The sequence below is a fragment of the Monodelphis domestica genome, chromosome 1 (assembly GCF_027887165.1).
Source record: "Monodelphis domestica isolate mMonDom1 chromosome 1, mMonDom1.pri, whole genome shotgun sequence".
In the NCBI taxonomy this organism is placed as follows: Eukaryota; Metazoa; Chordata; class Mammalia; order Didelphimorphia; family Didelphidae; genus Monodelphis; species Monodelphis domestica.
Window position 1 is genome coordinate 670,858,478 of NC_077227.1, and position 15,902 is coordinate 670,874,379.

A 15,902-nucleotide genomic window follows, 5' to 3' on the forward strand; every position below is an offset into this window, starting at 1 on the left:
CTGCTGGAAGGCATGCAACACACATTAAAGTAAGTGAATTAAAAGTATATCTAGAGGAATGCAAAGTTATTTCAAGAGGTAGAGAATGCTAATTAGATAGAGTGGAAGGGAGGTATTCGGAGAGACCTGGTACTACTAGTCCAAAGTGAGGAGGGTGTGTTTTCCCCACATGTAAATTGCCCTTTCTCTTCTAGAAAAAGAAGACTAATGGAAAAGAAAAGAAAAAAACGAAGATAGTAACAGATAAAGACCTTGTGTATATTCACAATCAGATCCACCATTCACAGGTTGATTGCCAAGCAATATATCTGAATGGTAGGCAGTTGATTAGATTCAGTCATTGTAACTTGTAACTGCTTGGACAGCCTTGTCTGCTCATTGATTCAAGATGACCAGATTAGATTGACCATTTGATGATTGATATATTGTTCAGCAAACTGACCGTTGTGACTGCTAGGTGATAAATAAATTCATGAGCAAAACTGTAGATTCTGATTGAAACAGTAATACTTTCCTTTATGTGCAAAGATATTGGTGTCCTTTGAACTCTTTTTCCAACAGTGACAATAAATTTAAGCTACTCCATCTGTGTTCTTATTTGCAGTCCAGGGAGATAAGTTGTGAAGAAGTATAATAGCAGCAAAGTCTGGCTGAGAATCAAACCAGTAACCTTGGCCTCACTAGTGCAGTGTTTTGAATGACTGACGTGACCAGCAACCTGTCCGAACAAGGTGTCCTTTTCCACAAGAAAGAGAGGGATGCCCAGACTGAAATGTTGGCACTTATGCCTCAGGTGCTCTGCTAGAGATGGGGACTATAAATGAAGGGGAGAGGAAACACTGAAGGGCAAAGGGATACAGCGAGGCAACCAACTGGAGGGTGACATTCTCACAAATTGGGTGTCACATCCTAGACCCAGGAGACCTGGCAGGTACGTGGCTGACAGGAGGTACCATCATGCTGTTCCACACTATTTAAACTCAATTTAATCCCTGACTGAACAGAAAGAAATGAAATAGGCATCATTTTAGTTCACATAGTTAGGAAAAATATATATATTTTGCCTATGTCTACAGGTTTCTCCTACTATACATTAGTGGTTATTGCACAGATATTCTTAAAAATACATAGATTATTTATGATTATAGTGATTAATTTGGTAGCTAGCCCAAAAACATAGACCTCAAAACACAACAGGACAACTGACATTTCATTCACTATGATTATCTTGGCATTCATGTTTTCCTCTTTCTTTAGATGAAAGATAGTGTGGAGGCTTGCTAGAACAAGGGCTATAGAAAGTAACAAATATTGGCTCCTATTATCCCTGCCTATTATCACTCACTTGGTTGTGTCACACAAGCCATTTAACCACTTTTAGCTTCATTGTTCTCATCTATAACATGAAAAAGCAACACATGGGTACAAAAAAGATTGTAAGTTAGCCCTTTCAACAGTACTCTGAAAGGCCCTATCAAAAGGATGCTGAAGTAAAGTTTATTATACATGCAAATCACTAAATCGTGTGGTTGTCACAATAGTATTATCTCTGGGGAAAAAAGCTTAGATTCATTTTCAGTGCTTTGATCTTTAGGCTATTCTACTCCAGAGCTGAATTACTTATATCATAGCATCTCAAGTAATAACCAATAGACCAGATGCACAAGTCTGGGCTCCAAGGCATTTTTTAATTCCTTAAAATCGGACAAATATTTAAATGAGCATTCTTCTTACTGTCCAATGCAATTCTTTTTTTAATTAATTTTTTCAGTTAATGAGCCTCTTGACCCTTCCAGGCGCCATTAACACAACTACTTCTCCTTTGAAGATCATACCAACTGATTATGCCTCTGACTATGCCACTCTCTCTCTTGTCTTTGTCACTTCCATATGTTGACCTCTGTGACATTTATTCACCTACTTCAATGTCAGTCTTCTTCTCTACCACTACATCTCCTATTTGGTCCTTTGTGTCCCAATATTTCCATATTATCCTTCCCTAATTCTAAACATTGGACATGTTACTCCTCACTGACTGTTGTCTACTTACTTTATCAAACAGCTGGCATTTATTAAGTCTCTTCAACATGTCAGGCACTGAAAGATATAAAGAAAGGCAAAAAAACACTCCTGACTTTCAAAGAGTTCCCAGTCTAATAGAGGTGAAACAGTATGAAAATAACTATGTACAAATGAGATATACTCAGGATAAAGTAGAGAAAAGGATTCTCAGAAGGAAGGCATTAAGATTAAGAAGGACTGGGAAAAGCTCCTTATAGAAGGTGAGACTTCAGCTGAGATGTGAAGGAACCCTCAGAGTCAAAGATAAAGAAAGAAAGAATTCCAGGTATATGGGACAGCCAGTGAAAACATTAAGTTGGGAAATGGAGAATCCTGTTTACCAATTCAGACTTTCCATCTAGTCCATCCTGATGTCTACATTTCACAAAGGGCTCTTGAACACAGACAATGGTCAGACTTACCTCCTCCAGTTTCACTGGCTATATTTCTCCATGCTCAATGAGGAACTCTTATCTCTTACTATAGAGACAAAATCAAGGTCAATCATGCTATACCATCTCCACTCAAGCCATCATCTCCAATTTTTCCCTTTCAGAATATTGAATTCTAGCCCTGAAACCACCCGGGACTCTGATTTGTGAGCATTTGCCTTATTTTACTTGAACTCAGCCTTCCATCTCATTTTCCAGCCATCTCTGCACTATGCAGGCAGATTCATATTTCCTTCCTACCGTTTTCTAACTTCTCTATATGTTCTTCCATTAGAATTTAAGATTCTTTAGGGCATGATTGCTTATATTTGTTTCCTCAGAACTTAGCAAAGTGCCTCATTTTTCTTTCTATCTATCTATCCATCTATCTACCCATCTATCTGTTTGTCTGTCCATTATCTATTTATCTGGCATGAACTATCAACTACATTCTTCCATTCCTCTAATCTTCTATTATGTCTTCATTAATCCTCACTTTCTTCCCTCTTGGCTTAGAAGATAAGTCAGTCCTTTTCCTTGTCAAGGCTAACTTCTTTATGTATTCCTTTGATCCTATCCTCTCTGGTCTCTTTAATGACTTTTCTGAACTAGACCTAATTTAGGTCAGTCTTCTAGTAACTTCAGTTCAATTTAGGAATAAAATTGGAATAAAATAAGTTGCTCATTTTGAACCTAATTCGATGAAAATTTAACAAAAAGAGATTTCTTTAGCCGTAACTTAAGAATGATATTCAACAAGGATAGGCACAGAAGATACCTTAGTCAATTCAGCTGGGTAAAACTCCTTTGTTTGCATTATCCCTTGTGATCCATCAGTCAAGCATCAAAGCTGAGAGTTTCTTGCAACTATTTTAAACTCAGGTAAGCAGGGGGTTCCTTCAATAGCCTCAACATTTGGTTCTCAGAGTCATCCAAAACTTGACGATAATCTCAATATCTTTTATGGAAAAAAAATTAACCTAACTTGCATGGGAGGGAAGGTTTCATCATTTGTCTCTCTCAAGTATCTTTAATTTTTCCTTTTTAATTAACTTCTTTTTTTTCAACCTACAAACATGGGCAGATCAGTCCTGTCCTAAAAATCCTTTTCCTTGACCTTGTTAACTTCCAGCTATGATCCTGTCTCTTCTCCCTTTCCTGCTAAATTTCAACTTAGGTTTTGTCCCCACTGTTCTTTGGAAATTACTCTCAATAATAATTTCCTTATCAGCCAATTCAATGACCTTTTAAATTGTGATCTTTCTTGACTTCTCCAAAGCATTTGACATTGTCAAGTACCTCTTTCTTCTTTATATTATCACAGTCCTCAATTTTAAGACACTATGTCAATCCAGGGAAGCCAAGGATTCCTGCTTATTTTCTACCTCTGATATTAGTGTGATAATGAAAATAAAATGATTAAATCTAATATTAATTTTTAAAAGTGTGGTTGCCATCTATAAAATTAAATCTCGAGTCAAGAGTCTATTAGTAGCTCTTAACAATTAAGTTTTAATAAAAATGGAGATATAGAAAAAAAGGAAAATGTAGGAAAGGGACAGAAAATATTATCTATCTAAAATAATACCCTGAGCCAAATCAGGAAGCAAGCCAAGGCACCAAAGTCCACAAAAAGACCCTCGAGAGGACAGTAGGCACCAGAGCTCCCGATCAAGACCATCTTCCACTGAGAAAGAGAGGGACAGAGAGAGACAGAGACAGAGAGAGGTGGGGTAGGACAAACTTAGAGAGTGGTTTCTATCTACACAATAGTAATAATAAATTTCTCTAACCATTCCTTCTTGTCGCTTTTATTTGTTCGTTTTCCATCTCTCAATCCCTAAAGGTAGCTGTTCCTAAAATTATCTCCCTGGATCATGCCTCTCCTCTCATTAGACTGTCTCCCTTAGTGATCTGTCCTACTCCCACCATTTTACCAATCATCTCTATGATGATGTATCCCCAAACTTTATATCTACCCCTGACCAATCCCTAGAACTCCAGTCCTGTACCTCCAATAACTTACATTTGATATTGCCAGAGATTCCTGCTTGCAAATTAAAATGTCCAGAAATGAACTCACCATTCTCCATTCCACATCTGCAATTTATCTTTGTCCCAGTCTTCTTTATTCTCTTCTATCTGCTCTCTCACCTCTATTCTTTCTCTGCTCACCTTTCCTTTTCATCCTGCCCCTGCTCTCCTCTCGTCTCACCTTCCCACTCTTCTCTTTAGTAAGGATGAAAAAAGTTCAGAATAGTCAATAGTTGGGGTTATGGAAATGAAGACACTAATGAATTATTTAGTTTTGTAAATGCTACATTCTGTCTTTAAACTGATACTAAGCATCACTTCTAAGGCAGAAGAGCAGTAAGGGCTAAGCAACTGAGGTGGAGTGACTTGTGCAACTAGAAGTTACTTGAGTAACTAGGAATTATCTAAGTTAGCTTTGTACCCAAAACTTCCCTTTCTAGGCCTGGCTCTCTATCCTGTGAACCACCTACCTGCTCCTCACACTAATGAATTGTTAGTGGATCTGTAAGTTGCTATAACTATTCTGGAAGCCAATTTGGAATTATGCAAAAAAAAAAAAGGTAAAAAAAATTCCCAGAATTTTTGACCCAGAAATTTCACTGCTAACCATCTAACCTAAGGTCAGTGATTTAAAAGGGGGGGGGGGGGATTTCCTTATACACAAAACTATTTATAGTAGAAGTTTTGTGGTAGCAAAGAACCAAAAAAAAGTACATATGTCATCAATTGAGATATGGCTAAACAAATTATGGTATGTGAATGTAATATGATATTACTGTGCTGTATAAAAAGCAGTAAATATTATGAATATAGGGAGGCATGGAAAGATTCATTGAACTGATGTGAAATGAAGTAAGCAGAATGAGGAGAATCTTAGACTAAAACACACTATAGTGTCAAAATTAGTTCACACTACTTTTGAAGTAGTCACATGTATTCTAATTTGCATCATTCAAAATTATAATTATGTAGAATATGATCATTGGTTCCAGCTCAATGAAAATATGCAGTGTGAATTTGAATAATGCAACCACTTCAGGCAGATTTATTCCTACTAATTGGGGTCTAGTTGAAAATTGAAAAAAACAACCACCGCAAAACAATTGAAAGTTAATGTAAAATTTCAAAGACCAAGGTTGGCCCTTAAGACATATACTAACCCACCCAGTCAATAAATATTTATAAAGTTCCTACTATGTATCAGACACTGGGTTAAATGCTGGGGCTATGAAGAAAGGCAAAAGACAGTCCCAAGCCTTAAGAAGCTCACAATCTTTTGGAGAAGGCAACCCATAAAAAGAAACTAAAAAGAAAGAGAGGGTATATGATGAAGTCTTACAGCTGAGGTGGGAAATGACCTGAGGAGGCAAGAATTTCAGAGTAGATTTCATCTTGCAGGATGATGAGTTTCTGGAGATCAATAAGTCCAGGAAAGTAGCCAGTTGGGAAACTCCTCTGCAGAGGTAGGAATTCACTGGTGTGGGACATTGCATATAATATTTTCTCCATATATTGATCTGTTTTGCTGATTTTTTCTTTTTTCCTTTTTAAAAATAAGATCCTTTGCTATAAGTAAGGCATGTTTCTTTCAGAAGGATTAAAGGTGGGATACAGGTAAAATGTCAGTGATATAATAACAAAAGATAGGAATAAAAATTCATTAAAAAAAAAACAAAATATATCATTAGAAGAGTATGGCATAATGATTAGAGAGCTGACCTCAAAACCAAAAGGCTTGAGTTCAAGTAAAGCCATTAACACATACAGGCTGTGTGACCTTGAGCAAATCATTCATTTTCTCAATGCTCTAGGCAACTCTCTAAAACTAAGTTTCTGAGAAAGTAACAACCTGTATTGGTAAAGGAATTCCCTTACCCAGTATTTCCTTGTACCAATTAATTTGATTGGATCCGATTGTTAGATGACAGCACCTCCTTATTTTGCACGGTAGTTCTCACTGTCCATGTATGAAGGTTTGGGGAATTTAACTAAATCTACTGATTCTAGAGCATAGGTATGGTGGTTTTAAGTTTTAGGATTGTTGAATGCTGTATGTTTCCCATTTGTTTTTTGTTTCTAGCTAAATCTTTTGAACCTACTTATTTCCCTTCAACTTACCTTTTTTAAAAGAATGCACAAAGAAAACTAAGCTATATAGGGAGTTGTATTAGAGTTAGTCAAGCTCTTACTAAATAATGGACATTACATGCTAATCATGAGAGGCAATATGATATCCTGGATTGAGGATCAAATGAAGTCAGGAAAACCTTAGTTCAGTCTTGCCTCTTGCTAGCTGTGTAAACCCTTAATCTCTCACTGATTTAGACAACTCTTAAAGGCTATAAATTGCAATCCAATCTGTACCAGAGAAAAACATTTCTACATCAGGAGTTCCTTTGCTGTTAAAAAATAAAAAATCACAGATCTGAATGAAAAAAATATATAGTCGCATTTCCTTTGCCAGAAAATGAGGAACTGAACTAAATGTTCTGTTCCAGCTGTGAAATTGTTCTATGGGCTTCTAGGGGTCTAGGGAGATGGTCTTCTGGGAGTTTTAGCAGATTCCTTTAAAGGCATTTCCATCATGAGACATGACAGACCTTGGATGGACTGGCAGATTTGACCATTTAGTCATCACTAATGTAAGTGCTCTTTTGCTCCCTCATCCTTGCCATATGAAAGGATTAAGATTGTTTCAGAGCCATTTCTCTGGATAAATAAACATCAGTGTCGCTGCCATGGAACATTTAGGAAATCTATGTGTTACTTTCTTGTAATAGTTTTGCAAAGGGTTACTGCTCTGAGAGGGGTTATTTCTCAAACTATATCAGGCCCAAGGGGACAATCAAAGACTTTGTGAGGCATGGATAATCTTTCTGCTTTCCCTTTTTCTTCATTCTGGCTCATTACCTCCCTCTATCTCCCTCTGCCCCACCATCTCTTTCACCTTCCCTCTTCTCCCTCTATCTTCTTTCTTTCCTTTCTTTTTCTAAGCTTTTCTTTCCTCTCTCACTCCCTCATCTCTTCCCTGTCTCCCTCTACTATATTTCATCCTCCCTCTTCACTTTTCCCTTCTCTCATAAATCTCTTTATTTCACTTTCACCTTCTTTCTTCTCCCTTGATCTTCTCTTTTAATTTTTACCTTTCCTTTCTCCTCTTCTCCTCTTCTTTTCTTTCCCCTCCCCTCATTTCTCTACCTCTCTCCTTCTACTATCTCTCCTCCTCTCTTCACTTATTTCCCCTCTCTCATTTCTCTTCTTTTCTTTCTCTTCTCTCTTCTCTCTTTTTCTTTTCTCTCTCTCTCTCTCTCTCTCTCTCTCTCTCTCTCTCTCTCTCTCTCTCTCTCTCTCTCTCCTCATGAAATAATGGATTGACAAACCATGATTTTTTCACTTCTGGAAGATCCTTTTTTAAATTGTATTTTTATTATCTTCTCTCCCATTATAGTTGGCATACCTCGTGGATATCACTACAGATAATGCTAAGGAACTACCCAGAAAGAAAAATCATCATTAACAGAAGGACAGCTTTACTGTGAGGAAAAGGTTAAGAAGTGAAATCTCTATGATTGGCAGAAAAAAACTCTCCACTGTGAGTCACATAATCAGTATATTATAAAAAAAAAAAAGCTTGTGGAAGGAAAGAGCCCTAAACCTTCCACAAGACCCCATTATATTAATCCCCTTGAAATACATGTATTTTCTTTTTTCTACTATTTAACATTATTCCTTTTCTCACTATTAATACCAGTTTCATTCTTATTATGTTTATCATATCCCATTTATAAAAACAGAGAATCATAAACATGTAGAGTGTGAAGGAGTATTGGAGACCTTTTAGTCCACTCCTTCTCTCTGAAATCATTTCTACTCTCAACCACTATCCAGTTTCAAAGTTTTCAATACATTCAAGTCTATAAGTAAACATTTTTCATCTGAATGAAACTTCATAAAGCAATACAGGCTTGGGTTGGTATGGGAAGAGATGTGTTTTCAGGCATCTAAGTCATTATTATTATCATAAATAATAATAATAATAGTAACTATAATGTACTTTAAATTTTGTAATGCACTTATATCTAGCACTTCGCTTGTGTATATATAGTGCAAATATATGTATATATATATATATGAAATTTTATTTTTTCCATATGGTGATCCTATAAGGTAAATACTACAATAACCAGAGCCTCTAAATGTTCACACACCTAGTGGCATAGATACAACTGAACCCAGGTAGTTCCTAATTCCAAGTCCTATGACCTGCTTTTTAATATTTGTATCATAAGATCATAAGAACATACATTTAGAGCTAGAAGTAACCTTAAAGGTCCTCTAATCTAACCCCAAATTTTAGTCCTAATCAATTCTGCTTTAAGAGATGATACTAGAAAAACATAACAAAGAAGACCTGCCTAGAACCATGTCATTAACCAACTTGTACCTAAAAATCTTTGAAATCTCAAACCTCTTAATGAAGGAGTTTCTTCACACTTCCAAAAGGAATGGCAATTCCAACAGTATAGCAATAAATGAAGTACAGAATAAAACATTTCTTCATTCCTCTATGGGCTTCCTGTCTCTTTATCCTTCTCATCCTAGTAGTTGTCTTCATTGTCATACTATGGTAACAGTCACTTCCTGAAATATCCCTCTAGCCATGTACCCCTTCCTCCGGTCATTTCCTCATGGAATTTCCATTTGAAAGAAGCACCACCCCTTCTTCCTCCATATTTACTCCTTCATTCTTCTCTGCACACTGCTCCAACACTGGACTTTTTTCTCTATCCTACTCCAATAAAGTTTATTCTTTTTGTTCTCTCTCCCACTTTTTTAACTTCCTTTGATATATCATCAGCCCCCATTCAAAGGTAAGCTTCCCAATTCCCAATGGCAGAAATGGCAGAGATGGCAGAGATATCTTCCTTTTTGGTTCTCTTCCTATGTCCAGTGCTTAACACAATTCCTGGTATACAGTAAGTATTTAATGAATTCTTGTTGACTTGATAAAGGTAGATGCTTATTTACACTTCCTTTACATACTGTGAATATTTTTCCCAGTTTTGAATCCTTTACAAAATGGGAATGTCCCTCTCCAGGTTTGAGCCAGTGATACGTTATATATTGTTCAATTTTCCCTGTGGACCTTTGCCCTTTGGAAATCAGGAAAGCTACAAATTAGGGTTTGATTTGTTGCTTTGATCAGGTATGTCTAGACTTAAAAGCTATAGAGGGGAAGCTAGGTAAATAAAGTGCCAGTCCAGGAGTTGGGAAGAACTGGATTCAAATTTGGCCTCAGATATTTTCTAGTTGAGTGATCCTGGGCAAGTAACAACCTTATTTGTTTTTTCATCTTAGAACTGATATTTAATGATTCTAAGAGAAAAGGGAATGGTTGTTCTTTTTAAAAAAAAAACTATAGAGAAAATATTAATAATTCAGAATAAACTTAAAATGTATCCATGAATAATTTTTTTCAGAGAGCTGGTTGTTAAACATTTACCATCAGATCCTTGATATGAGCAAGATTTTATATAGGATAAAAAATCATCCACTGAACATTTAAAAAGGGTAAACCCTTTACAAGATGCAGAAATAATCTTCCAAATCTGAATAGGGAAAACTTACCACTTCCTAGGAAGCTAGATAGTATAATGGGTAAAGCACTGAGCCTGGAGTAAGAAAGACCTAACTCTAGCCTCAGACATTACTACTTATTTGACCCTGGACAAGTCATATAACCACTTTTGCCTCAGTTTCCTCATCTGTATAATAAGGTGGAGAAGGAAAGGGCAAACCATTCCAGTATCTTTACCAACAAAATCCCAAACAGAGTCATGAAGAGTCAGACACAACTGAAAAATGACTGAAAAAATTATTTAATGATGACTTCCTAATTGATGTTATTTACCCTTACCTTTAGAGTCTTATCAAATGAGCTAAGGGACTAGATGGATTAGGGACCCCCTGTCAATCCTGTTCCCTGCTTCAGTAATAAAAGAGGATCAAATGAGCTAACACAAATAAAGAACTTTGCAAACCTGAAGACCCTATGAATGTCAGTTGCCATTGCTGCTGCTGTAATCTATTCTTGTGTAGGTTGAAGAGCAGTCATTCTTCATGTAGGAAGGGTGATTTAGCAGTGATTATTATGCCTATAATGCAAACTGCAACTATTAACTCTCTTTTCAAAGTTGGTCCTCTTCCTATGAATTGATGTACTAGCAGGTCAGTTTACAGAAAATTAGGATTTGTTCGCTATTATTATCCCAAAGACTAAATATTCTTCCTCTTTGGAAACTGAAAGCAAGTGACTAGAGGCAATAAAGGGCCCACACTTTGATTACATCACATACACAGATATAGGAGACAGTGAATGAAGTTCTTCTAGAATCTGAATCAGCACTACTAGTTTTATTCTCTTTCCCTCTTAATGCTGCCACCCAATGAGGATACATCCATTTGAGTAGTTCCTTTTAACTGTAAGAAGGTATTGCACTGTTCCATTCACATAATTCTCCAGTGCTCTTTGTAACTGATCAGTTACATAAATGTGCAAGAAAACTAGCTGGGATTAGGATTATGAACTGTGACCAGGGATTCGAGTAATTGTAATTGATATTTAGGGAAATATCAAGGTCTGATCTTAGTAAGACAGTACACTGAGCAGGAAATCTATTGACCCTCATTTTTTCTTATTCAAAATTATTTATATAGTTTAATCTTTATCATCTACAACCATTTTAAGTCCACCTATTAGGGACCTAGACTCCAAAAGGAACAAGAAGCCGAGGTCTCTAGGGTTAAGACCTCCACATCCCCAATCATGGTTCTTGACAATAGCCCCATGTCTATCCCTATACCTAAGTCCACCAGCAAAGCACTATATCAACACTATACAAAAGTAGTTGGTGTCTCCTTGAATAGAACACTAGATGGGGAATCAGAAAGACATGAATTCAAATCTTGCAAATCAGTTACCCATTGTCTGCCTCAGTTTATTTATCTGTAAAAAAGAGATTCACTTTAGTACCTACCTCACAGGGTTATTGTGAAAATAAAGTGAAATAATATTTCTACTGAGCTTTGTAAAATTAAAGTATTTATATTAACTCTGGGCAAAACTCTTAACTTCTCATTGGCTCAATTTCCTCCTTTAGAAAATAAGAGAATTGAATTAGATAGCCTCTAAGATCTCTTCCAGCTCTAGACAGATAATTCTTTGGTCTGTTCCAATTTTAAATAGATAATCCTAAAGTCTCTTTCAGTTCTAGATAAATAATCTCATGACATGTGGCATTCATTATCCTATGTATTTGCTGAATCATTTGGTTTTGCTTAATTGTTTTTGTTACAGGAAAGGGTTCAATTTAACATGGGGTGAGGGATAAGGGCATATGGAGAAGTAACTGTGATATAAAACCAAAACAAATCAATAAAACAAAACAGCAAAAAAAGGAATTGATAAGGCTAATGAATGCAGTGAGTTGAAAAACATTCAGCTCAGTGCATTAAGCTTCATGTTGGTCACCAGGAAAAATCCTGGGCAAAGGCCATGACTCCAGTTGGAATGCTCATATTTCTAGACATAAAAAACTCATCCAGGAAATATCTAGTGCTTCTTTTCATCTTCTCCCAGCTGAATCAAGTCATTCTAGCCTTGAATGGCTTTTTAATGTCTTTGACACACTCTTTCTCTGGAGTCTGCCAATACCATAATGTACTATTTGGCTGGTGATTTTTCTCATTTCTTTTCTCAACTCAGCAGCCAGAATTGCTTCTCCTGTCTTTGGCAGAGGATGTAGATGTCTATTCATTTTTACTTTACTGACTGATTTGTTTTTCCCCAAATCCATAATCTTTGGATTCTTTTTTTTCCACTTCTAAAGTTTCATTGATGTTTATTAGCTATGGTCTCCTTTAATTATTTTCAAAGTCTATTCCTTGTTGTAGAAAGTACCTAGCTTGAATCTCAAAACTCTGTAGTCCCTCGAGAAATATTTGATGGTTGAGTCAAGTGAGCAATATAAGAATTTAGCTTACAATCTTCTTGGCTGCAGTTTTAAATTATGAATCCGTGTCCTCCTAAGTGACAGATACAAGTTTCCCTTAAGGAAGTTCAGAAGACTAATTCTCTAGGGGGCAAATCATTGTATTCAAGAAAAGTTCAAATCATAGAATTTCACAAATCCTCTAAAGATTTAGAACTTTTATTTTATGGTAGCATAGCTAGGTTTAAATAAAAGAGGATTAAGGGACAGCTAGGTGGTTCAGTGGATAGTCAGAACAACAGGCAGAAGATCTTGGGTTCAAATCTTGACTTCAAACACTTTCTAGCTGTGTGACCCTGGGCCAGGCCCTTAACCCCAATTGCCTAGACCTTACCTTTATTCTGCCTTGGAGATGACACTTAGCATTGATTCTAAGACAGAAAGTAAGGGATGTTTTTAAAAAAGGGAAACAGAGATTTAACCAACAGGCATTTACACTTAGGATTTACACTGTGTTAAGCCCTTGAGGAAATACAGAAGTCTGTTAGGAGATCCCTATTATCTCATTGCTTACAAACATTTCTGGGAGAAAAAACACCTAATATATAATTAAGCAATATGGAACTGACTTCAAAGGAATCAGAATTGCAGATGCATCTTGAGAAAAAGGTCAAGAAGGTAAAATACCTAGTGCTCTCTTCCTTTCAGAATTGCACAATCCCATTCCCCAGGTGTTCAGTGCCTCTGTGAAAATACAGCTTTCCAATCCAACTTATGGTTCCGACCTCTCTCATGCTCTCCTAAACAGAAAAGATCATAGCAATCCTACATATCCTCAGAGTCCTTCCCATAGCTAGGAGGTACCTGAACCCACGTCTTCTTGGCAGTGACCTATCCAATATAGAGAGCTGGCTTTTATCACTAGAGTTCCTGTCTTTTGAAAGGAGCAAGATGGCTCTCTGGATCCAAGATTGGTTACTTCAATTAATCAGAATTCATCTGCTTTTTAGTGTTGTTCCATTTATATTAGCATAACTCTTGTGTATGGTGATCTCTTCACTTTGTTTACTTCACTCTGTATCAGTGCATACAAGCTTTCCCATTTTTCTCTAAATTCTTTAAATGGGTCATTTTTAAAAGTACAATAATGTTCATCAGATTAATAGTCCACTTTGCTTAGCCATCTCCCATCAGTATGACCTAATCCATTTCTGTCTAAACCCTTGGTTTCCTTTTGGCAAAGGATTGATATGGCTCTCTGCTGAAGGATTGGAATAGGAGGATTGTGGGTGTCATGGTCAAGAACTATTATGAGGAGAGACTAGGACCACCTCTTTTTTTTTAAAACTCTTACCTTCTGCTTTAGAATTCATATTATCAATTCTAAGGCAGATGAGTAGTAAGGGCTAAGCAATTGGGATTAAATGACTTGCTCAGGGCGACATAGCTAGGAAGTGTCAGAGCCCAGATCTGAACCGAAGTCCTCTGGCAGGACCAACTTTTAAGTCACCCTTTGACTTGATCTTGAGCCTGGCTTCTTGTTCCTCTTGAAGTGTGGACCCCTAAAGGATGGGTCTAGGGTAGGTATAGATGATAAAGATTAAACTACATACAAAGAAATGGTGAGAATTAGTAGAATTCCTCAGAGCACTGTCTTAATCAGATCACTCATGGGGTAGCTAGTCTCAGAACCTGACTTGAACTCTGGCACTCTGCTTTCAAATCTAGGGCTTTGTCCACTTCACTTCAATCCTCCATGCATTTATGCCATAAATCTTTTCTGACCTATTCCTCCTATTAAAATTTACCTGCCTGATATCTCATTACATCTCAAATGTCCTTTAAAGAGAGCCTCTAATAGCAAAGATCTAAGATAAGGGAGCATTTTCCATCAAAGTAACTTTTTGTGGGAACCTAAGTAACCTCATTCTGATCTCACCTTTGGCCAAACTGTCATGGTGTATTGATAGAAAATGCACCTTTGTCCTCTGGGTAAAGATGGAAGACAATAGACCAGTGAGTTGTTATTGATTTCAAAGCCAAAGTATATAATCTTTTTAATCGCAGGGTTTAAAAGATGACAAAGGGGAGGTAGACTTTTGCCAGAATTAATAACATGAAGTTGACACATACTTGGGTATGAAAATTAAGGATAGATACTTGGCTCCGAATGGTCAAAGGCTCCTGCAACATTCTGAGACATCCTCTGAAACTGGCCAAAAATTATCTGAAGCACTTTCATGAGTGGTTGCATAGTTGCAGTTTTCTCTCCCAAAGCATGGAACAGCACGGGAAATAAAAATATCATACTTTAATCTTGGAGAAATGAAGGGAGGTCAGATTCCACTCTGAGTTCAGAGGAACACATTCAGGAGAGTAATAGATTCCAACCTTGGAGGTTGAAGAAGATGGTTATAAAAATAAAGCAAAAATGTATGGATGACTATGTCTTATTTTATGTAACTTGATGCTTCTTAATATTATTAGGCTTTTCCCCTCAATCTAATTGAACAGTTTTAATTTTGATTATGATTAAGTTCCAAGTGATTTATTGACAAATACGTAAAAAGAAGAGGGAATTTCCCATGAAATGGGGGCTAAGGCAATATAGAGTATATTGAATTCAGGTCTAAAGTAGATTTGTGAATAAGAAAGAAATGTTTCCCATAAACTCCTAAAAATTCTGTTATGTTTATAGAGATTTGGAATTAATTTTAATTTTTTGTATTTTTTATTTATCTTCTCTCAACTACAATCAAGAGTTTAGAGTTTTTATTGTTTAAAACTGAAATTCTTTTGAAACAGAATAGTTATTATTCCACTTTATCTCTTATCTGATGATGTATATAGTGTCAATTTAGTATATACAGTGTCATTTACATCATATTCTATCATACTATGGCTATTTTCAATTGCTAAGTTATACCATGATCAAGCAATCTTTAGAAAGATGGTGGACTGGTGGCCAAAAATTGGAAAACAAGGGGATGCCCTTCAATTGGGGAATGGCTGAACAAATTGTGGTATATGTTGGTGATGGAATACTATTGTACAAAAAGGAATAATAAAGTGGAGGAATTCCATGGAGACTGGAACAACCTCCAGGAAGTGATGCAGAGTGAAAGGAGCAGAACCAGGAGAACATTGTACACAGAGACTGATACACTGTGGTACAATCGAATGTAACGGACTTCTCCATTAGTGGCAATGCAATGTCCCTGAACCATCTGCAGGGATCTAGGAGAAAAACACTATCCATAAGCAGAGAACAAACTGGGGGAGTAAAAACACCGAGGAAAAGTAACTGCCTGACTACAGCTGTTGAGGGAACATGTCAGAGGAGAGACTCTAAACAAACACTCTAATGCAAATACTAACAACATGG